We start from the raw sequence: 17,713 nt of genomic DNA on the forward strand, positions 1-17,713 counted from the left end.
GGTGGCTAGGGACCACCTGGGCAGTTGATTGGCCGGCGTATTGGCGGCGAGCCACGGCTAATTGCCAGGTGCCAGCCACAACCGAGAGTTGTGGTGATTATTAAATTGTATAGGCCATGGCTTACCATGTAGCCGTGAGGCGTAAGAGCGTTTTGACGAGGGCAGATTAGAATGAGCACACGACACCGTCGCCGTGATTGCAATTCCACTGCCGAGGACATAGATCCCATGCAGCCGTGAGATGTAGAGGCATCTCGATGATGGTTGAAGCAAGTGAATGTCGCGCCGGACTCTGCGATGGAGCTGAGTGGGAGTAGGAGGTCTGTCCGCCTCTCCCTTGTAGACCAGACCGGATTCTATAAATTAACCTAAGTCTGGGGTATGAACTAAAGTTGAGTTCAGTAAGGGGAATAAGGACTAAATTCCGTTGTCGCGAACAACATTTTGGTGGTATGATGTGTTTAAATTTGCCTCAAATCTTGAGACATTCATTGGCTCAATAAAATTGGAACTAGGCGCGGGTTTGTGCTTCCCGAACTCGGTTAGCAAGTTCAGAGGGAAACGAAGTAGGACATTCAAAATGTCCAGACGAGGCTTACAGCGAAGGCAAAAGCTGAGTTTATAAATCACCGACGTAAATGTCTACCGAGGCATTTACATCGGTGGCATCCCAACGAGGCCAGACTTATTACTATAAAAAAGTCAGAGGGCGATAGACGACTTCCGTTATAGCCCATCAGAGCTACGAACGGGGGGGGGTTTGGTGTGGCGACCGGAACGTCACTAGGCGGGTGTCTTACCCTACGGGGCTGGTATGTGGGTCGAGGGGCATCTGTGAAAAGATTTTTCAACAGAGGCCAAGTATTCCCTATGTAATATTCGGGGACATTCTCTTGGGGGACCTGGCTGCAGGGCCAGCACCAAAAAATGAGATCCGTTGCCTGTGTTTTGGGAAAGACCTAAGTTGGGACAGTCCCGTCTAGGAGGAGTGGGCCTCTTAGGTGTCTCACTACCGATAATTGGACGGGGACTCCCTTGGGAAATCAAAGTGAGGGGTAAAGTTAGACCGTAGTCTCGGTGGGGGATCCCTTTGAGGTTTCTCATTAGAGGCATGGCGTAAAGACCAGAGTCCCGGTGGTAAGATTTCTTGGCGTCTCTTCATTAGAGGCATGGCACATAATTAAAAGACCGAGTCCCGGCTACCTGGGGGAACATTAGTTCTCAACGAGGCGTCGGCATCTCTTGGAGTTGTGTATATGCTTAATTATGGGTCCGGCTCCAGGTGGGATATAAAATTAATGAGCTCAAAAAACATAATAAATAATAGATATATATATAAATATAAATATAAATAAGCTATAAATAAAAATACTGTGATGCTTTATGGATTAATACAATACGGAAAAAATAAAGGGCTCTGATACTGAAATGATATAGGAAATTTCTCTTAACGTAATTACATACAAATATTTTATATAGGTACTTTAAAAAGTCCGTTTTAAAAAAAATCAATATATTCAGTACAAAAAATTTCATAAGGACGATACGGTGAAAAAAATAGAAAAAAATACAGATAAAAAAGCTTCATTTCTATGTCTTAATAAAGCGTAATATGTTTAAACGATATATAATAAACTCTTTCTAATCAGTATATTTTCTAATTAGCAGAATCCTATGATAGGAATAACATCTTGCTTCTTTTGTATAAACATTATATATATATATATATATATATATATATATATGCTTATATATTAATTCAGGAACTGATTTGTTTTACTTTCGGTTTGAAATGGAAAATTATTTGGTCCTATTCTAAGGAATTATTTAGTGCATCACGAGTACTCCATTTGGAAGTAGCCTATTTGTAAACAGGAGTGAAAGTGACAATATTCTCTTTCATTTGTAAAGTGTAGAGTAGTTCTGTAAACGGTAAAAATAAATAATACTTGAAGAAAGTGAGTTGTAAGAATTTAAGATTTTTTTAATATTTTCCTATTCTTAATACAATATTAGTTTCTATAGTCATTACAAAGTTTTTAGTAAATCAAACGTTGATAGTGGTAATCTAAATGTTATTAAATCAATTTTGTAGTTAATTTGAATCACTATTTTATATATTTAATTCACTTTGTTAATACATAATTATTATTATTTATTGGGAGATAAAAATCCCCCAATAGATAACTGTTTGCGTCCGTTAACAGTATGTTACACGTGCTCCCTGGTTAACACTAAATGAGCAACGATAACGAATCCTCAGACTGTATTTTCGTTCTTTTGATTTCCTGGAAAAAAACATTGCAATGAAAATAAGGCAAACCAAACTTTGTAAGAGTCCTCCGCAGGCCTTTTTGACAATTGGGTCCAAAATAAGAGTATGCCAAATTAACATAGAACGCATCAGCTGCAGTAAAAGCAAATACATTAGTAAGTTAGCAATTAAATTTAAATTTGACGTTATTACAATCCAAGAAACACACGCAGCTGACAATTGTCATATTCAATCACGAGGCTATACACCAATCTTGCTGCACCAATAAATCATCCAAAATATGGAATTCCTACATATGTTAGAATAGGTATTGATAGTGTTTCGATACTCACTCATCTTCCTCACAAAATCTTTTTGTACTATCTGTAAAGATCGAAGAAACGACCATCGTCAATATTTATAACCTCCAAACGCATAGTGGCCTAACGGACTAATCCCCGTTTTTAATCATCCTTCTACATATACAGATTTTAACTCACACCACCAAATTTGGGGATATAATGACAACAGTACACAAGGCGTAAACCTAGCAGACTGAGTAGAGAGTAGCAACGTTAAACTACTTTTTGATGCTAAGCAGAAACCCACATTTTATTGTACAAGATGGAGGAAGGACTACAATCCTGATCTAACGTTTATAACCACGGGCGTACAACTACGCCACGCTGTTAGAGAAGTACCTGACAAGTTTCTAAATTCTCAACACAGACCGATAGTCATCACTTTAGGCACAACAATTCCCATCAGCTATTCTCTTCCCTTACCTAGATGGAATTTTAGAAAAGCCAACTGGAATAAATTCAGCAAGCAACTAGAGGATGACATCAGGTGGGTCTCATCAACATAGAAAACTACGAAAGATTTTCTGCTCTAGAAATCAGCTCTGCCAAAAAATATATCCCCGATGATGTAATAAAATCCTTCATTTCCTGTTGGAATGAAGAGTGCAATGCTTACGAATGTACAAGAGACCAGACAATACGCGAGCAATTTCTAGACGCCCTAAACAACGCTAGAACAGTTAGGTAGAAAGAAACGTTGGAGAGCCTCAATTTTAAGCATAGTAGCAGGACAGTATGGAATTTATTGCACAAGCTGGAAACCGGACAAAACCACCCGTCGCTACTATTAACACCCCTACGCCAGAAGCCATAGCCAAAAATAAATTAAAATCTATCGATAATGATTATTGATAAGATACACATGAGAGAAGTGAGGTATGCAATTGAGGAAATTCGTAAAAGTCATCAACAGCTCCTTCCCATTATGAACTATATCACAATGGAAGAATTCAATGGAGCAATCAATTTAACAAAAGGTAAAAAAGCTGTTGGATTAGACATGTACCCTCAGTTTATTAAACACATCGGTCCAAACACGAAAAGAAAAATTGTGATGTTTGTGATGTTTCATTTGAATGTGTATATATATTATTTATTTATTTTATATATTTGAGAGTAATAAATTGTATTTATAAGAAAGATTTTCGTGTGCTATCTCTAATTATCCCCGTCTAACCGCGAACATGCGACAATACCATAAAATCAAGGATGTACATGTCAAAACGGTTTAAGAATAGTGAATAACAGTGCAGTCATTTCTGCAATATAAGATATAAAAATATATTTCATTACTATTATTAATAAAATAATTAATTGGAATAATAATTAGAAGCAGTAACTTGAATAGAATAATAGATACGGAGCATTTGGCAAAAAAGAAGATTTGCTTAATAAGAAATTATTGAAGTAAACTAGAAATTATTGAAATAAATTAATATTTAGAGAAATATTATATTTATAAATGTGGAGAAAAGAATAAATTGAGAGACTACCAAGTGGGGATATTTTGTAATAATCTAATTAGATTGGATACTAAATTATCTTTTTATTTTTAATACTCTCTTTTTACACCGTGACAATGATTACATATTTGATATTTTTCTTAAATACAACAAATTATACTAATCCTATTAATTATATTTAATTTATTATGTAATTTTGTCTCAGTTAAATTAGCTTGTGATAATATATGAAAGCGTTTTTAAATTATTAATACCAGGAGACGTGATAATAATAATTAAGGACTTGGTTGTTATTTAATTGAATGCATTTAGTAGATTATAAAAAAAAAAAAAAACATTGTTAAAATACATAATTATAAATACCTTTTTTATAAATAAATATGGTTACAACTTTAAATATTAATTTTAAAAAAAATTATGTAAATAGTTATGAACAATAACGAATATGCATAACATCTTGATAACCCAAGCTGATAATTACTGTGGAATAACAGTAGCAGAATAATATTTACCTGTAATTCTAATATATATTTGTTAGTGTAATGTATCTATTGCATTGTTTTTACTACTTGGCAGAACCATATATGTCAGTTTTAGGTGTATATGTCGGTTTTGCCGAATTATAAAAAAATAAACAAAAATCCAGTAATAAAAATAAAGTTTTCTTGTAATTTAACTAATAATAAAATATTTTTTTATTTTTAAAGAATTTAATTTAATTTCTTTTTATTGGTAGAGACGAGAAAACTAAAAATATCTGGTAAAATTTTCATAAATAAAAAAAGAAGCACTTTACTAAACTATCAATCTTCCTACACACTAATGTCCTGAAAGTTCCATTCACCAAATTAAAATACGTTCGTAAACAGAATATGAGGAAATTAATAAACCTCCCTTACTTTACAATCCATATAACGAAATAATTTCTTCTGGCCTCTCCTTTAGGTTTTAAGAACTATTATTTACTACGTAATTGAGGAATATTACATTTTTCTTATAGGTCTTCGTTTTTTTTTTCTAGATAACCTATAAATTATTATTCTTTTTTATGGTTCTGACAGAAAAGGAATAACTAAGATATTCTGTATGCTTAAATTACTGTGGCCCATAATATCTGCGTTAAATAATATTATTGCGTATAAAAATTGACGATAAACACAATTGGTAATAAATAAATTTGTCATAATCTTATTATACAGAGCTAAAATTAAGCAATACGTTTCATGTATCCTATTATAAAATCGGATTTTAGATTCGACTTTTATAAATTATAAAAGATTAGTTTACAATATACTAAGTATGAAAAAATATATATTTTAAAGGGTACAGAAGCTTACAGAAAGAAGAAAGAGAGAGAAAATAAAGAAAGAAGAATATAGAAGGAACATTAAAGTGATTCTCTCTAGAAAAGAAGTTATAGAAAAGCTTAAAAGGCACAGACAATGAAAATTATTACGCTTGAACAATCAAAAGGACGGGTTGGGTACTTACTGGTTCTGCAGATCAGGAGGTATAAATACTGCCGCGGATCAGCGGAGAATAGTAAGTAGTTTTTCAAATTCATATTCGGTGATTATGAGATAAAAGCGATAGTAGTATTTGGTAAAAACGAGTGAAGAAGGCATCACGGGTATTCAATTTTGGACGGTAGTTGAAAACAGGAAGCAGTTCGGTGAGCTACTTGTGAAGTTAGTGAGTCTACTCATTCAAAAAGTGTGGAGAAGTTCTTTTGTAAACAGTAAAAGTAAATAATACTTGCAGAAATTGAATTTTATGAAGTGTAGATTTTTCTATTGTTATCTTATTGTGGATTCAATATTGGTTTTATTAGTTGTTACAAAATGAAAAAAGTAAATCTTAACTGCATTTTGGTATTTATAATTTAACAGTTATTAAATCAATTTAATTTTTAATTTTAATGACTATTTTATAATTTATTTTACTTTATGTATTTAAGAATAACAAATTGTACTGATAAGGAATCTTTTTATCTGTGTTAGTCTCTCAATATCCTTACCAACTGCTAACCCGCGACAATATTTATTGATAAACATTGCGCACGTGTATTTATAAAAATTAAATTTACGTATACAAGAACCGTTTTAATCTACATAACTCATTATTCATCTTTCACCTAGCCAACAGAGATGCCTAAATATCTTGATAACATCATTACCAAAGGCTTTGTTTTACAATAGATAAAAGCTAATATGGATATGAAAGATTTACCATATTGAGAAATATATTATGTAATCCACCAAAAAGTGTTTGGGAATTTGTTTGAAATGGGGAAATAGGGTTACTAATGAAGATAAAAAAAGGCTAGAAATTTTATAAATATGAATATAGAGAAGAATAGAAGGAATGAGATGGAGGTTAGAATAAGTAGAGAGAAGGCTAATAAGGATTATAAAAAAAAATCGTTTATTAGAAAATAATAAAGAACTCAAAATAAAACTAAGTGAAATGTATATTGAAAAGAGTATTCTTTTTCAAGTAACTGAAAGAAAGAACAGAGAACAGAAAGACGGGGGGCGAAGATACCAAATACTTGATAACTTAGAAAGAAAATCATCAGTTGGGAGGAAAAAAGAAATAAAGTTAAAAAGCGTGAAGGAAAACGATAAGAAAATGGGGAGGCAAGATTTCTAATTATCATAATGAATAAATGAATATTAATTGTGTTGGCTGGAAAATTGGATATGAAAAGGCAATATTGAGAAAATGCACGAATTATCGACTTACTATTAACTTCAAAATCTTTTATATGATTATAAAAATGATACCAGTTGGGAATGTTATAACCCTGGTCCACAAAAGTTTTTATAATGCAAATAACTTTGGCTTATTATTACATTTTTTTTTTTGCTGAACCCAAATATAACCATGATAAGGGAGTTAGAGATGAGACGTGTTGTAAATGGAGCAGGTTTTAAGCTGATGATTTTTTTTTTTTAATATATAACTTTCCTTTGAAATAATAACGCTGTGGAACAGCAATTAGTAATGTTATTATTTTCAATCACTTGTGAATCTAAAGAATTTGAATCTTTAACTGTTACATAAAAAAGTTGATCTGATAAAAATTTTATTAAGCAATAAATCATGATGACCAAGAATCAAAATTCAAAGAATGAATATTTTTCACCAAAAAAATAATGAAGACCCCTAAGATAATATAATAATAATAATAAAGAAATGAAGATAAATATATAATAATAATATGATAATAATGTAATAATGAAGACACCTAAGATAATGAAGGATACGAACTTTGAGAGGAGTTTAATTAATCTGAAACAGCATGGTTATACTTTCAAAATGTTGTTAAATCCTAGACAAAAAGAAGACTGAGATTATTTAGAATTATTAGTTAACGTCTTGAAAACTATAAAATCTGGGATGCAATATATCTCTAAAAATACACATGTTGCATTCACATTTGGACTTCGTTCCACTTAATCTTGAAGGTGAAAGTGGTGGGTACGGTGAATTCTTTCACCAGAGTATATCAATGAAAGAAACTGGCAAAAATCAGAAATGGAGCCCGAATGTGCTTGCCTATTACTGCTGGAGACTGAAAAGGACATTTCAGGCTTACAGGAAAAAACTAATAGAGAAAAACAGATATTTAGTAAGATGACATCATACTGTAAGCCGTATAGTTACTTAAAAAAAAATTAAAAATCAGAGCAAAAAAGAAATACTATATGACACACATTATTGAATGCAAGTAACAGAAAAAACATTTCTTTTTTTGTAAACCAGTGTAACTTGGCGACTACAGTCTATTACTAAATAATATTGGAAAACCGTTTGTAGAATATCATTAGGAATTTAAATTATTTATTCGCTTTCAAATATTTAACATTTAATAATAACTAAATTTAGTGGAAAATCTTGTGGATGAAATGAATAATATATTGTATGGAACTTTTACTTGAATAGAATTCATTCAAGTAAAAGTAAATTGAATTCATTCAAATTTTATGGAGTTTTACTTGATGTAGATGTCTTTATTAGTATTGTTCTACGTATTCATTTACCAGTTTGATTAATACAGAACGACTGAGTACATCACATCAATATCAACCTCTTTAGACGTAAGACTAACTTGTGATTAATGGATCTATGAATCTCCAATATATATATTATATTATAATATTATATTTACAGTCATAATATACACATATCCCCCTGAACCAAAACGTATGCTCTTTGTTCCCATTCATATTATAATTTTACACTCTTAAGTAAAACACTGGCAAATATTTCTGACATAAACATTGAATCATGACACATTAATCTATTCAATTTTAATGACTAATGAAAAATAATATCCTGTGAAGGTTATAGTTATAACTAGATTAATTACGTATTACTTATTTATTTATTCTCTCTCTGTTAACTGCTAATCTGTGCCCAATTTCAGCTACCTTAACTTCTTTTTATTTTATGATGAAAAATGCGAAGCCTGATTTTAATTGTAAATGTAAAATTATAATTATAGTTTAGTGAAAATCACGTTTTGCACGTATTTAAACTTAAAATTATAATAGAACAAAGTATTTCGGGTTGTTGTTAAATTTTCCCTTAGCTAAATTAATCATCAAAAATCATAACTGTCTTTCATTAATCACTATGCCTAAATAATTATGAACATTGCAGTGGTGATTAATGACATATAGTTCTAAAGTTATTGGAAACAGTTTTATAACCGAATAAATTTTATGCCTATTCTGTTTTTTACTAAACAACTTTTTAAATAACACTATGCTCTGTACTAAAGAAATAAGTTTTTATTAACTTTCATTATTTCCTTTCCATTGAAAATCTTACTCGTATTAAATCGTAGATTAACTTCTGTTATACCCGATTGTCCTTTTCAGTTTACATTCATTAGCAACATTGTAATTTATTATTAATATACACACACACACGCCCGCGCCCCCACGGTGTATCTGTGTGTGTGTGTGTGTGTGTGTGTGTGTGTGTGTGTGTGTGTGTGTGTGTGTGTGTGTGTTCCTTTTGTATGTTGTAACGATAAACTGGAGATTTGATATGCTTATTTATTGGAGATTAACATACACATCGCGGCTTCACCCTTACTAAATGGTTTCTTGAGTTTCCCGTCGTGGTCAGAGAATGTTTAGCCGGATGGCTCGCTTCGCTCGCTCTTTCCGCCTAGTCAGGGCTCTGCTTCCTGGATCCCCTATGATCATTAAACTGTATGTGAGAATAATAATGATAAATAAAAATTAAGGCCTTTTCAATTCATGTAAGCTACCATTATATTGTAATTTCTTCAGAGAAACAGTTTGAAACAGGACCCGAAACATTGAATGATCTAAAGAATGCGGGTTTCAAAATAGTCGGCCTCCCATCTTAAAAACAGAGTTTATAGCTCGTTATATATTCTTCGTACGGGTAGAAATGTATTTTTTCCAGTTCTTAGCGTTACCCAATGAACATCACCAGAAGATGACCGTGCATTTTATCTCGTTTCTTTTTAAATTGTTTAACTTTGTTTATGTTTTTAGTCAATTAACCGGAGGTAGGTGTAGCCAGTTGTGTTGCACATACAATAACAGAGGAAGAGGTGTATTGGTTGACCCACCGCCATACACCGTCGAAACCCTTAAAAAAATCGAAATTAAAAAAAAAAACAAAAATGGATTTTAGATATTTATCTAAAGAGTATTTTCATGCCCACATCTAATGAATATCTCGTTTAGTGTAGTCGGAAATGGGAAAAATTTACAGACACTGTTAAAAATGTTGTTACCTTTCTTCCCCCCTTTTAAGATCAAATTTTGAAAAATCTGGAAACTGTTTTTTTAGATATTCACTTTAAGATTACACATACCAAAATCAAGTTATCTTCATCTGTTAACCAGAAATTAAAAAAAAAAAAAAAAATCCAGTAAATTTCATTGTTACACAATTTTAATCTTTTAAACCCGGAATTTCAAAAAATCCTTTCTTAGTGGGCACTTTTACCATAAGAAGAAGGTAGAGCTTGTTGCAAACCATAAGTTTGTCCTTGAAGCGTTTCATAGCAACAATACATTTTCGGCAGTGAGGATTCGCATTCGTTCTGTAGCTTTTTCGCTGTCGTAATGTTTGTTACTTTGTTTTTATGAGTGTATTTGTGTGAATGCATTACATTAGTTTTGCGAAAACATCTTATTGTGTTTTGTTTACAAAAATTATCGGCGTCATTGCAATTTTTTAATTTTTACATTTTATGTTGTTAATGTATTCTGTTTCTTTAGATTGCAATAAGTTTAATGTAAGATAGAATTCTAATTTCACTTTATTATCATGGAAAATGAAAGTAGTGAAATTGGGGGCGTAAACTTATCCATAGCTAAACTGACTTTTCTAACGTTCAAATCCTAGTAAAGGCAGTTACTTTTATACAGATTTGAATACTAGATCGTAGATACCGGTGTTATTTGGTGGTTGGGTTTCAATTAACCAGACGTCTCAGGAACGGTCGACCTGAGACTACCCCCTTCATTTTCATTCATACATATCATCCTCGTTCATTCTCTGAAATAATATCTTACAGTGGTTCCGAAGGCTTACGGAGGCTAAACAGAAAATAAAGAAAGAAAGACGAGAAAAGTCATGTTTGATATGTTTAACTTTTTAACAAAGGGGACTTCCTTGGATCGAGCCTTCTTAAAAAAGTTCAGATAGTGTCTACCAAACTACGGAAATTTCACTCAGTAGTGGTCAAAATTTTAAACGAAGCAAAACTAACTTCGATAAAGGCTTTAAAAGTTCTAAGAAAAACCATAACACTAAAAAAACTAAAACATCCGTGGATAATTTTGATAAAAATGTCATTAGTGAAACGACTTATAATCTTCAAAGGTGAAAACGTTACTACTTGATCACTACTACAGGTCGTAAAAGATAAAATCAATTTTCAAGGAAGTCTTTGATTTGTATGGCGCATTATCAAATACATGGAGTACAATTGTAAAAAAAAAACCATAGATAATAGAAAACTTTTAGTAGAAAAATTAGGAAATCGGGAACTGAGCCTACGTTACTTAAGAGCTATTAAAGAGTACCGAAATCAAACAGACCTAAAATTTACACAGACGAATCCTATGTACATGCCAGTTATACCAAACCAATATGCGGCTCCGACCGCAATCTTACTGCTCAGATTTCTAAAGGCAAGCGTGCTTGCATTGTTCATGCCGATTCCAAAAATGGTTTTCTCAAGAACGCGCTTCTTATATTTAAATCTGGTACCAAAGCAGGAGATTACCTAGATGATGTGAATTCTGTTCATTACGAAACGGGTAAAACAATAATTAATTCCTAATCTTCCCTCTTAACTCAGCAATCATCGTAGGTAATGCTTCATACCATAACATGCATTTAAACCGCGTTCCGAATTCGAATACGCAAAAATGAGACATTATCGATGGGTTATACAAAATAACTCGTCATTTACGAGTACAATGTTGAAACCAGAACTGTACATTTTATTAAAACTACATATACCGTGAGTTAAATTATCTGAAGTCGATTCAGTTTTAGCCGAGAAGGTCCCACTGTTTTGAGATTGCCTCATTACCCAGAATTAATTCCGATTGAAAAGATTTGAGTGATTTTAAAAGAGTTGTTGGAAAAAATTAAATTATATAATGATATTTTATTAATTGAAGAACGAGGAAATTCAATTACGATTGCCGAATAGAAATCTAGGTACGCCGACCAGAAAATCTAAGTAATTTTCTTGATTTTGTCAAGTAAATAGAAACATCTTATTTATTCAGGAAACTTTAATAGATGCCATTGAAAATGATCATAATGATGATTGTGATTTAAATACGAGTATTAGCGGTGATGGTATAAGTGATGATGAATTATTAAGAATTGAATCATTACGATTTGATTTGGTAAGTAGCAGTTCAGATCAATGTTTGAACGTAGTGTAGTACTTCTTTGTTCTTTCTTCCTTCTCCTACGTCAATCACTTCCCCTTCAAACTTATTGTGGTTTGCAACAAGCCCTAAATACTCGAACAAACTTCAGTTTATTTAGTAGTTTTTGTTGGGCGTTGATTATGAATAACTCACATGTTCTTTTATACCTACCACATATAATTCATGTTATGAAGATAAAAATAAGTATAATTATTAAATTTTCAATTAAATTTTTTATCAAATTTTGGCTTTTTAACCATTCAACTTATAATTAATGAATTATACAACTTTCTTACAACTTTCTTGAGAGTAAGTAAACAAAAATTAAATTATTAATTATTAACTATATTCAGTACCAGCACGTATCAATACGTGGGTTCATATACAATTATATTGTTTTAAACCGAAGATTTTTGAGAATCATGAAATGATAAATGTTTACTCAAGTAATTAAACACTTTGTACTATAAAGTCTAGTATATGCTACATAGTATAATATTACATAAGTAACATAAGTACTAAATAGGCAATATAGGAACCTAGGATGTTACCTGTGATATAACGAGCGATCAGAAAATACGTTCTTTGAAGCAGTTCTGTTTCGAATCGTATTATATTCAATTTTGCTGAAAATTGTAAGAAAATGAATTTTTCTAAGATTTTGATAGACCTCAGCGTAAGAAAATAAACATATAAAATGTTTTAAAACGCCCTCTAAGAATTTTTATAAATTGTGTCACTCACACTTATGGTGTTGAAAAATACATGAAAATTACTTTTCGGAATAAGTAAGAAATGAAGGATGGAATTCAATACCGAAATTTCAAAACATTGTCGCATGTTCGCGGTTTGACCAGGATATTGACAGACTAACAAAATAGAATTTGTTTTATAAATACAGTTTATTACCTAAAGACATAGAAAATAAAATTAATAACAATAATAATTTTAATAATAATAATAATAATAATGAAAATATGACATAGAAAAAGGTGATTCAAATAAGAATAAGACTTGTTTACAGTTAAATTATAAAAACCGGAATACAATCCAGTTTACTAAAACGTTATAATGACCGCTAATATTAGTACCTAATATTGTATTAACAACAAGATAACACTAGAAAAGTATAAAATTCATACAATTAAATTTTTGCAAATTATTTATTACTTTTACCGTTTACAATAGAACTACCGTACACTTTATGAACGAATATTATACCTTCACTTTCACTACTGTTTACGAATAACTACTGAACAATTTCATGAATTCACCCACTGTCCACAATGGAATACTCGTGACGTTCACTTGTTACCGCATGATATTGTCGTCACCACAACCGCGTCGAACTCGGGCTTGCAAAACTACTCTGTTATTGCTTGTTGTCATGATTAAGCCGAGCACGGCCTTGTAGAACTACTGACTCTCTCCGCTAGTTCCTAGTAGTGTTTATATCCCCTGGCCTGCAGAACCAGTTCCCGACTCATCCCTTAACTGTTGAAGCGTAATTAATTTCATCGTCTGAGGCCTTGCGTTTTCCCATAAATTATTATTCTGGTCCGATAACCCTTCTGGTTGAACAACAGTTTTTGGAGGTCCCATTGTCTGTATTACAAAAAACAGATTGTTAAACGGACCTGTTAGTCTGAGAAAAGAATCCCTTTTAGTTCCTTCTGGATTCTTCTTTTCATTATTATTTTTTCATTCATTCTTCTTAACTAGAAGAAATCCATTACCCTGGTCCGTTATACTGATCCTGTTACAATGTGCTACAAATATTTCATCTGCAAATTTCATCCATGTCGCTGTTTTCGATATGAGACTTTTCTATGAAAATTTCATATAGTTTAACCTTTTACCTTATATATTTTTTTTTTCATACAAGGCTAAATGCAACGCTCTGGTTAACGTAAGGATTACAACGCGAGGTCATAGATATAAATCGGTTCAGCCGTTGAATGGCTACCGTGGAAAAAACATACATGCATACTTGTACTCTTATTTAGAGTATTACATTCCGACATTACATTCCTTTGTGGACAGTGGTGTAAAAACGCAGTTAATTGGTTCATCTTTTATCATGTATATATAATATTTAAAATGTTAATGGAATACTTTTTTAAATTATGTTTAATTTTTACTATGTTAATTTTAATTTATTCTTAAGCTATTGTTTGGTAAGGGTTTGCAGCAACTTATAATTTAAAACAAGAAATTTAGCTTTTATAATTATTTTTAAATATTTATAAAAAATATTACAATTACTTTCGTTTTAAATAAAATATTTACATTCATCGTGCCTTTCTTTTCGAATTCATTAGCCGTTCTTATTATGATGTCCTGATATAAAGGAAATTACATTAAATTAAGATACTTATATATTTTCTACGATGACTTAGCCTATTGGGTTGAGATTGAATCAACGAAAATACCATAATATGCATGAAGTTGTGGTTTTGTCAAAAATTACATGTCTACGATAAATACAATAAAAAATGTCAATTTTTGCAAGTTTTACCAGTTGCGAAATTAAAAATATAGTAAAGCTTCGTAAAATCACCGAATGCTGTCTTTCATGGAAATAAAATTAATTTTATTTCCATGAAACATTTTATTTTACCTTTTCAAACATACTCGCCTAATCTATTGGTTCTCTTCATCAACAAATTTACAATTTGATAATTAACTTACGGCTTGAGTGTCTTCGGCTCTTGAAAAATAAAAATTCAGTCTTAAATCTTGATAAAGACCACTTCTTACCAGAACTGGGTTGTTCGTAGGCACAACGTCTTCTGTTATTATTTGTTGTCCCGCCGACAACAGGACTGATTCGCGAGTGGCAGTTACTGTGATCGCGGGCATGAAGCCAGTGGATATTTTGGCTACAGAGCGTAGCCAGCGGTTTATTTCTAAGAAGGAAGGCCTTCTTACCTCCGGACGTATGCGGGAAATTGAAGACCAAGGTTTTGACTCTTGGCAAGCTAGGTGGGCTGAATCTTCTACTGGTATACGCATGGTATCTTTCAAAATGTTAGGGAATTGCGAGCTATTAGTTGAGTTTCCCCCAATCGGTATACTACTCAAATTCTGTCGGGACATGGTGACTTTAGGAGCAGTCTAGCGAGGTTTAGGTTGGTTGATTCCGGCTTATGTCCGGAATGTAGAGTCGACGACACTGTGGACCATGTCCTATACATCTGTCCCCGGTACGAAGCTGAGCGTACCAGAGTTGGTAGGAAACTTGAGAGAGTACACTCCTTTTTGGATTTACGAGTCAACTGGAGGACTCGCAGTGAATGGACGATCGTGGCTGGCTTCCTGAAATTCCTCACCCAGTGCAGGGCGGCTGAAGGGATTAAGAGTAGGAACCCGGGTGGCTAGGTTCCGTCTGAGCAGTTGATTGACCAAAGGTAGGCACTTAGGCAGCGTGCCTCGGTTAGATTTAAGAGCTGTCATTTGATATATGGATAAGCTGTCGGCGGAGTTGCGGCCGCTGCCAACGGGCATGGCATATCTTGTCCCGGAGGATGCGGTCGCGCTTCGACGGGGGCGTTTTCTGACCACACGACACTGTCGGCGGGACGTGGCTGTGTGCCGCTTCGGTGGTATGCAGCGGCGTTTCCACGGCGGTTAACGAAAGACGGTGAATCTCACGCGGGACTCTGCGATGGAGCTGAGGGGGAGTAGGCGTTAATTCTCCTCTCCCCGGTAGACCGGAACGGAGTCTGTTAGCGTTGCACTCATGTTGAGTTAAATTTAGCGGGGTCTTTAAGGGAACTAGGACCAAATTTCGCTGTGATTAACACTTTTAGTGGGAAAGTTGTTGTAGTGGTTAGTTTTGCCTCGAATCCGAGACATTCAATGAAATTGACTCATTAATGGTTAGAACTAGGCGCGGGGTCTTCATTCCGCGGTTAGGCTTCTAGCTTAGTTCCTGAGGGCAATGTGGTAGCTGCAGGTATTTGTTGTCTTCTTCAGAAGGCATAAACCTAAAACTAATATCTCGGGGTAAATTTTACCGATGCAGATGTCCCTCGGGGCATCTGCATCGGTGGCATCTCTGCGGGGCCTGAACTGAACGCTGAGGTGTGCAATCAGTTTGAGGGCGAGAAGATGTCCTCCGTTAAAGCTACTACTGGCTAGTAACGGAGGGGGTGGTGTAGCGACCGGACACGCTACGAGGCGGGATCTTCTCCCCTCAGGGGGGAATCGATATGTTCGTAGGCAGCACCTCCTCCGTTAAAGCCATTACTGGCATTGAACGGAGGGGGTGGTGTAGCGACCTGACACGCTACGAGGTGGGATCTTCTCCCCTTGGGGGGGAATCGAGATGTTCGTAGGCACCCTGTCTTTATATATATAACGGGCTTAATTTCCTTCAAATGTAATAAAATAACGATTGAATTATTATATCTATCTTCAATTAATAAATATTTATAACCTGATTATTTAACTCAGCTTACAACTGAGTTTACGATTCTTAGTGCCTGTTAAGATTATTTAAATGATTATATAAATAATTGACAATGTATACCTAACACACAAAATGTAAAATAACACAAAAAAACAATTTTTTTAATAACGAACTTTTTTTATAGATGAACATAATACTTTTAAATTATAGTAGCTTTATATCCAAATCTGTCATCATTTGTTTACATGCGTTTATTTTTTTTTTTATATTAATACAAACAATACAATCACAATCTTTAAATATTTTTCAAATCATTATAAAAAGTAATACTATTAATTCATAATATATATAGTTCATAATATTATTATACAAGAAAAATGATAGGTCTATGGCCTGCTGCGAAAATGTTACATGGTTTATGTTTCATTACACATGGTTTTGTTAAATATTTTTGCCAACTATAACTAAATAACGTTCATGAACTTAGCATACTAACAACGATAAAAACATTTATACAATGATAAGCTTCAAAATTCTGAACATTTTTTGCTGTTTATTGAGTTGTGATTTTTTAACATTTTAAGCTCTAACCCCGATGTTTTGTTTAATCCCAAAACACAAGTATAATTTTAGATAAATCGTTTGTATAAAGAAGTAGAAATCGTTCGAGAAGTATAAATCGTCCATGTGCTGCGCGCAGCTGCCAGGCGCATCACATGGTCCGCTCTGCGCCAATAGCAGCTAAAATTAAAAATCTGATGTAGACATCACATGATTTCCTTGTACGCCTACTAAATTATATACATACCCATATTTTGCTGCACCTCATTTAAACTTATTTCATTTGAAAGTGAGGTACGATCCTCCAATTCTTTAATAAAATGGATAGTTACACAATTGCTGAAATATTAATTTTTATTAACATCAAATATGTATGTATACCTGTACAATTATTAATCCAACAATCTTACATGAAATATTAGGTTAGAGTAAAAGTCCCTTTATTAATCGTATTACTAGATCAGTATTAATCGTATATTCGTGAGTTGCTGATTAACTAAATTTTCAAATTTGTGGTGTGTCATAAATAAAAGTTAATAATAATAAATAATTAAATGATTCGTTTAGCGAACTCCTGTGTACTGGTTACAAATGTTAATTTCGACTTTACGATGTAAAATATTCAGTTTTTATTATTGGATTATTTAGTGAATAATCAAAAATGAAAAAGAAACAGTCATACAGGAAAAAGAAAAATAACATAAAGT

At 32.9% G+C, this 17,713-nt stretch overlaps 1 protein-coding gene across 3 annotated transcripts in view; it reads left to right on the forward strand.

Annotated features, from left to right (window-relative positions):
• The window catches only part of LOC142322041 (RYamide receptor-like), a 591,685-nt gene that overhangs the window by 473,023 nt on the left and 100,949 nt on the right, over positions 1-17,713 (forward strand). The gene's annotated exons all lie outside the window — the stretch shown is intronic.

Source organism: Lycorma delicatula, chromosome 3 (assembly GCF_047948215.1).
Source record: "Lycorma delicatula isolate Av1 chromosome 3, ASM4794821v1, whole genome shotgun sequence".
NCBI classification, from domain to species: domain Eukaryota; kingdom Metazoa; phylum Arthropoda; class Insecta; order Hemiptera; family Fulgoridae; genus Lycorma; species Lycorma delicatula.